The sequence below is a fragment of the Vigna radiata genome, unplaced genomic scaffold, assembly GCF_000741045.1.
Source record: "Vigna radiata var. radiata cultivar VC1973A unplaced genomic scaffold, Vradiata_ver6 scaffold_122, whole genome shotgun sequence".
Taxonomy (NCBI): Eukaryota; Viridiplantae; Streptophyta; class Magnoliopsida; order Fabales; family Fabaceae; genus Vigna; species Vigna radiata.
Genome location: NW_014543108.1, coordinates 1096707 through 1104175, shown reverse-complemented (window position 1 = coordinate 1104175; position 7469 = coordinate 1096707). Strand labels below are relative to the sequence as shown.

Here is a 7469-nt window from a genome sequence, read left to right as displayed (position 1 = left end):
GTTTTCACAAAATACACAATCAATTAAAGAATTAGTTTTAATTTAACATTATTTATGTTGATCTTTTATCTAAGTTAGTAGGTGACTCAACTCAACCTGGGTGGCTATAAGTGAAGCGAGCTGCTCCATGGATTTCGACTCATTTTGACAAATCTACTCCTATTGACCCCAACATTAATACCAAGTCAAGGAAAACCACTAGAAGACCTACAAAGATATCATTAGACTCGATCATTTCACCATCACCTGGTCACATATTGCTTTTGCAGTTGTTGGGTCTATCAAGGAGGGGGTTTACCTGGGAGACCTAAACACCAATGAGATCTGAGTCCAACCACATAAGGAATTGACACCACTCTACCCAAAACCTTAAAGCAATGGGTTAATGGGTCTTTCATCTTTATATAGTGCTCTACTTTCTCATTTCTATCCAATGTGGGACTTTGACTCACTTGGATTCCCAACAGGATCATCATTAAATAAAACTAAATGCATAACATGGCAAGAGGTGCATGTGAAATTACATGGCTTAGGAACCTTCTCACGATTTGGATATATTTAAGACATCAAGCTTATTAGCAATATTCAAGTCATTCTTCACATTGGATCTAATTCAATCTTCTATAGACAAACTAAATGCAACGTTTCTAAAAGGAAAGGTATACTATTTGTAAAAGGAAAGAAAGGTAGTCTTAAGAGAGACACCAATGACTTGGATGACAAATATCTTCATGAAATCACTAAAATGGTCTCGCATCAATTGTATTTGTAACAAGTTTGGTGTACATGACTAATATACTCCAATTATAGATAAGTGTTAATGATATGACCATATAAATAGAGAGATTTGCATAGCTTTAATTTAGGAATTATATTTCATATTATTTTCTTTCCCTTACTATTCATAGTAAATAGATAATCAAAAGTACACTTAGGGATGTCAAATTAACTTGTACCTATAAGTATGTTCGAACTTGTCCCGATGTTTATTCGGAATACCAAGTTGAATGGGCATGGCTCAACTCTTTAAAACGAGTACAAGATCAAGAATGAGTATCTACATATATACCTCGACCTTATACCTATCTTCTCTTAAATTACTAAAACACTCTTCAGTTTATTTGGTACTCTATTTTGAAAGTTATTCAATTATAATTTCTTCATTATTATTTGATATTAAATAAAGAAAAATGTATGTTAGTTTGGTATTGAATTCTTGGTAATATCATGTTTTCTTCGTTTGATATTTTTTTAAAAGATATCTAATAAATATATGGAAAAGGTATGGATACGGGTATGGTATATTCAGTACCCGATGAAACTTAAACTTCATACCCATCAAATATCAAAGACGGGTAAGGATGAAGATGGATTTTTACTTCAGAAACAAGAACAAGTACAGTCAAATCTGCATTGTCATCATCCCTTTGTGTGCTCTAAGGACACACAATTCCTTAATTCTATGTAGCAAATAACTCATTCACATATGAGAAAGGAAATAAATGACAATATTCATAAAATTATTGTCTTACCACTTTGCTATGCCTCTGAGCTCCTTGCTAGAGGAGGAAAGCAAGCAAAACTATTGTTTAAATGATATAAAATATAAATAATAAAAATGCTAACATATCCCAAAGCAACATACGTACTACAAGTAGATGATATGTTATTGAGCTTTCACTTTAAATTTGTCAAAGATAAAGAAATTTAATATTTCTAAACTTATATAACTTGTAATGTTAATCCCGCCTAATCAAAATATAATTGAAACAAATATATAATGCTGGAATGTAATGGAAGGCCGGTAAAAAGAATCTTATAGAAATAAAAAGAGTAAATTAAGAAACAACATAAGAGTGCAATTTTATGGAACAGCTTATTTGTATTACATACCAATGGAGTTCTTCCTGTTTTGCTGCAGTTATTCAGTTTCACTTGAAAGAATTTGTTTTCCTCCTCCTGCTTTCGGAACAGCTATTCAGTTTCACTTTACTATGGAATTTAGCAAGGTCATATTCAACAAGGTTGTAGTAGGAGCTTCTTTTTTTTTAATTTTAATTTTTTTTAAGCATATAACAAAAATACAAAGGATAAACAGTCCAAACGGGAACGTAATAAACAGAAAAGATCAAATATTTTTCCTTCTCTTTTGGCTTCAAACAATTTTGCAGAACACAATAAATTTAGAAAACACAAATGATAGAGAACAAACCAGAACAACAATAAACAGGTAAAAAAACAGTTTAATTTTGGTTCTTGATTTATTTATTTTTAAATTTGTTCAATCAAATAACAAATTTAAAACACTACAACATAAAATGCAGAAAATAATACTTTTTTCGTTTTTACACCAGATCTAGCCAAAAGACAAATTCAGAAAAACAAAGTTAAATAACAAAGTGGGAAATGAATTTTTAAGAAAATAGCTAATCAATTTCTGAGGCAAAGGTTTGAATTCACTGTTGCCTTTGTGTCAACAAACAGTGATCTTAACCTACATATAGACTTTTCGAGAATTTTTATGATGAGGAAAATGAAGGGGAAATTCCTTGCCTTACCAGAGCGAGAATGAATGTTGTGAAAAGAAAAGGATTAATTCTTAGTCTTTCATTAATTGAAAAGATATCAATAAAACAACAGGCTAATGAAACCTTTAAGATCATGAGATGCTTAATTACTTTTTCAATTAGCAAAGACGGATTTGGATGAATAGATTATTAAACCCGTATGCAATAAGAACCTTGTTTGTGATGAGATTGATCTTCCTGAATAATTTGTAATAAAGAAACACTTAAGTGAAGATCAAGGTTATTAATCAGTTTCACAATCTCAAATGAGCTCCACATAAACTTGTTTAATTGCCCTCAAGCTGAAATTACAAACTATTTATTAACAAGCAAAACCAAACTCTAGTTGAATGTGCAGTAGTTAGAGAGAACGTAGTTTTTAGTTTTCTTTATTCGAATCAACTTTTGTAAAGGAGAAAAATAGTTACATAATATTTGAGTATATAATGTAAATTTGATTATGGTTGCATCATAATGTAAATTATTTATCATAAATTTAAAATATAATTTTTTTAAAAAACTATTTTTTTATGAAAAAACTGTCATTTCTCTTATATTTTGCAGCGATTAAATCGGAATCAGCATGAAATATAAGTAGAACTGAGAAAATAGACAGTAGATTAACCAATTGCCTATTTAGTCCACGGTCCTCATTTTCAAATATAATATTTATAATTTTAAAAAATTAAAGATAATATTACTTCATTAAAACTCATACATGTTTTAGAATTTATATTTCGAATGACTACATTTAAAAATTGAAAATAATTTTATTTATGTAACCTAAAATTTAAAAATACAGGATTCTATTTTTTAAGATTTAGAATTATTTGTTATTTTCTTTAAATTGGGCCAAAATGGTCCATTGGATAACCAAAACTCACTTTATTTATTGGGCCAGGCTAAACATTTTGCCAGCTCTAATAATTACTTTTTGCACCGCCGAGGTTTCTTCATGTTTCTGAGTGTTGGAAATTTCTAAAATAATAATGCTTTACATTTCTTGATTGCAAAATTTAGAAACATGTTTTGGATCTGAAAATGCATTCCAATCTGGAACGTATTTCTGGATTTCATAATCCAATGTAAAATACATTTCCAAGTTACACAATCCAAAAATATACTTTCAATTTTACCATGCGGAATCTGAAATATATAGGTAGATTTTGAAATCTGAATGAATATACATTGCATAATCCAACATATATTTCTAAGTTATGAAATCTAAAAGTGTATCTCAAATTATATAATCCAGAATATATTTCATAATTCAAAATAAATTTTCAAATTTAGAAATGTATTTCAATTTGTTCAATTTGTAATACATTTTTGAATTACATATTTGGTAATACGTTATTAGATTAAATAATTCAGAATAGTTTTGCAAACTTTAAATTGGACAATTGAGAATAGATTTATGTATTATCGAATAGTTTCAATTTGAACTTTTGAATTTGCCAAAAGAAATGTCTCGAGTATCATTTTAGTGGTTCAATGGGACTTCCACCGTGGAAAAAACTCCATTTTCTCTCAAGTGATTCCGATTTCATGTGGGAAATCAATCACTTTTTTTGTATTCAAATTTGGGTTTGGTGATAAAGTGAGGTTGAGTTCAAATTCGGAATCTAATATCATTCAAAAGGGTGGCAAACAATCAGTTAACTTTTATTGAGTTACATACATTGGATAAAAAAATTCATTAATCCATTTTAATCTATTAAAAAAGTATCTATTTAATAATATCCAATTTGATTCATCCATTAACATTTTTTTTATCGAATGGATATACAATACATTCATAAAAAACTCCTTTTTAAAAAAATTAAAAACAAATTATTAAAAGTGCACCTTTAATAGAAAATCAAAAAACAATTTGTAAAACAAATTTAAAAATATATTTCTCAAAAAAAATTAAAAAGATAAATTCAAGAAAGATTTAAATATAAAAATAGTTAAATTAATGTTAATCTGCTAAATATTAATGGAGACCATTTGATTTTTTTAAACAAAAGACGAATTATTAATCATCCATAAAACTAAAAGGATTAGATTTCATTAACTATTAATTATTTCAATATATATTTATAATGGAGATTACTTCTGGACGAATCACATGTTACAAATTTTTTTTCCATCCCTAATAAATAAATGGACTTTTTCTAAGCATAAGTTCACGAGTAGTTTTTATCCAAGCGATCACATTCAACAGCTTAGGACTTCAGTGTTTTACCTTTTTAAATTGAAAGTCAATTTTAAGGAAAAACATATATGTATGTGCTCTTGTAAAGCTTCTATTTCTAAACTATTATGCTCTTCAAGAAATAGCCAAATTCACCCGATAAAGATTCTTCAACTGCCCAAGAAACAAAATTTCAGCAAGCCTACATCTTTGAAGATAGGATCTTTATTGAAAAAGAATGTAAAAGTTTAATCCGAGGTTTTTAGTTACATACCAATGATATCGTTATGAGACACCTTTTTTTAAAAAAAAAAAAAAAACATTATCAAAGGCGAAAACGGAAAGTATCCTCATCAAAATGTTGTTTGTAAATAGCCATAAACCATTACCATAGTACCAACTAGTAATTATTTTCTAAGAACATCTTATTTTTGTTTGTGTCAAAGTGAATTATAATCTGGCCTTTTTATCCCTTATTGATTTTCCTCTAAAGATACTAAGCGAACAAAACTTAAAACCATTTTTTTGGACCATAAATGTAAGGTCAACCAACATTCAATTCACTGCAGATATGGTGATTGGCTATATAGACAAGGTTGAGAAACTGAATTGTTATACTTGAGAAAACTTAGAAGCTGTAAAAGTATGAAAGGTTTAAACAAAGTTCACAAAAGATTAGCAGAAAAGGAAATCTTGTGAAATGTGTGGAATAGTAGCGGATTAAGATTAGTGTAACACGGTATCTGGAAGAGGATAGAAAATAGACCGAGTCTAATGCAAAAAATCCAACTAAAGAATTCCTTACATTATCGATTAATTTAAACTCCAATGTTTGAACTCTACTCTCATAACAGCAGAGATTCACAACATTGCCACAAAAAGGTTTGGTTCAAATTAGTTGCAAACAAGGTGCCAAAATAAACACAAACATATAACCAAAATTGATGAATCTTTAGTTGATGTGTCCTAGTAGATATCAGATTATGTATGTCAAGGTGGGAAAAACCCAAAATAAACTACACTTTTAAGAGACCTGGAGAGGATATATTCATCAGGCCATGAATAAAGACATCAAAAGTTCATGCAAATGTTACATGAAGAGATCACAACAACAACAACAAAAGCCTTATCACACAAAGTGAGGTAGGAGGTTATATGAATCATACAATGTCATTTAGTTAGGTTAAAGACTAAATTTTTTAACATGAAACCCTTCTTAACAAGATTGTTTAGAATTAACTTTTTGAACAAAGTCTATGGATTCTTCCAACATCAGATATATGTATCAGATTTAGTATCAGGTAACCTTACTAAAAAAAGATATGAGGAGTACCAACCATTCAAACGGCACACATAACATATATAAGAGAAAGTGAGAGAGTAACAGAGTGTACCTAATTCGAATGAGGTCCCTCGCAATTGAGCTATTCTTTAAAGAGTCCAAGTGAAAGTGCCACCCTTAGTTGGCTAAGACCGCAATATACTTCAACCTTGAGTTATGCACTTGAGAGACAAATCAATGTGTTTGGCTGAGAAGATGCAAACTTTACATTGGATGGTCATGAATTTATAAATTTGATCTTGGTTAAATTTGTGTTTGAAGTGCAATATTTGGATACCTTTTGTCTAAAAAGTAAGTCTGAAGTCAAATTCTCACCTGATCCCAAAAGCTGCATTTTTTTTCCACTTCTACTCAAACTAGATTTTAACTTCACATAACCGAGCAGGATTCTTTTTCACTTGTGACATCCCGATTTCAGTGTTTCAACGCTCATCACTCCTTCAAGCATGCTATTAGTTGTTGTTTTCCTAAGGCGTGATATCTACAAAACAAAATCACATAAAAACTAAAGCTGAATCATAGACTTGCATATTTTGAGGCATAAAGATGAATACATATCAGTGAACACAATGTGCAGAAATCATAGAGCTATCACAAGAAAGACAAACCAAGTTATATCGTTAGGAAGAGTAACATGATTTTAGTGGCGAAAATCTCACCTTGACTTCTGGGTTCAAATAGGAGATTCCAATATCTTCAAAGTTCAATCATCCATCCCAGTCGTGGAAGTGTCCGCTGTGAAACGAATATCAAGCATTTTGGGATAAATTTGATTTCATCAACAACACGCATTCTGTAACATTTTCTCCGTAATGAAATCCCGCTTCGAAGCACCACAAGAATAAATGGGGCATGCAAAGCAGCCTTCTCATTCCAATCACAGCCACACCAATAGCTACACTTTTGAACGCACAACCCCAATTTATCACCCGAACCCAAATTTGAATCCAAAATGTCGGATTTCATTTCCCACAGGAACCATTGAATGAATCACTTCATAGAAATCCCATTGAAAGCACAAGTGGAACTGGCTACTGCTGCTGGTAACCATTGAATCACTTCAGAGAAATCACAGATCCTCTTACAGCCAACTTCTCTGGTACGAGTTCGGTGTTCCTTTTCTGAGGATTTATTTTCTGAAATTTCTGCCCAAGCTCAATAAAACGTTTGTTTTACTTTTTTTTAATCTTTTTCAGCTAAAATATCGTTTATTATTATTATTATTATTCGGGTGTTAGTAAGTAACGGAATTCAGCGCGATAATTCATAAATTTCTATATTTTAAACTCTTTTTTTATTGCCATCTGCTAGTAATAGTTTAGCTCGTGTGATAGGATAACATTTATTTCTAAATATATAAGTATATTGATAACCATATATT

General features: G+C 30.2%; 1 long non-coding RNA gene across 2 annotated transcripts; it reads right to left on the bottom strand.

Moving 5' to 3' along the window:
• Positions 1-1750: 1750 nt before the first annotated feature.
• On the bottom strand, positions 1751-7250 carry LOC106753003. 2 transcript variants are annotated; one of them, XR_002666712.1, is made up of 4 exons: positions 6748-7250; positions 6404-6569; positions 6141-6275; positions 1751-1959 (listed from the first exon to the last, which is right to left on the bottom strand). It is a non-coding gene; the product is annotated as an uncharacterized LOC106753003 (long non-coding RNA). The 2 variants fall into 2 exon arrangements; XR_002666713.1 differs by lacking the exon at positions 1751-1959 and adding an exon at positions 4679-4920.
• Positions 7251-7469: the final 219 nt, after the last annotated feature.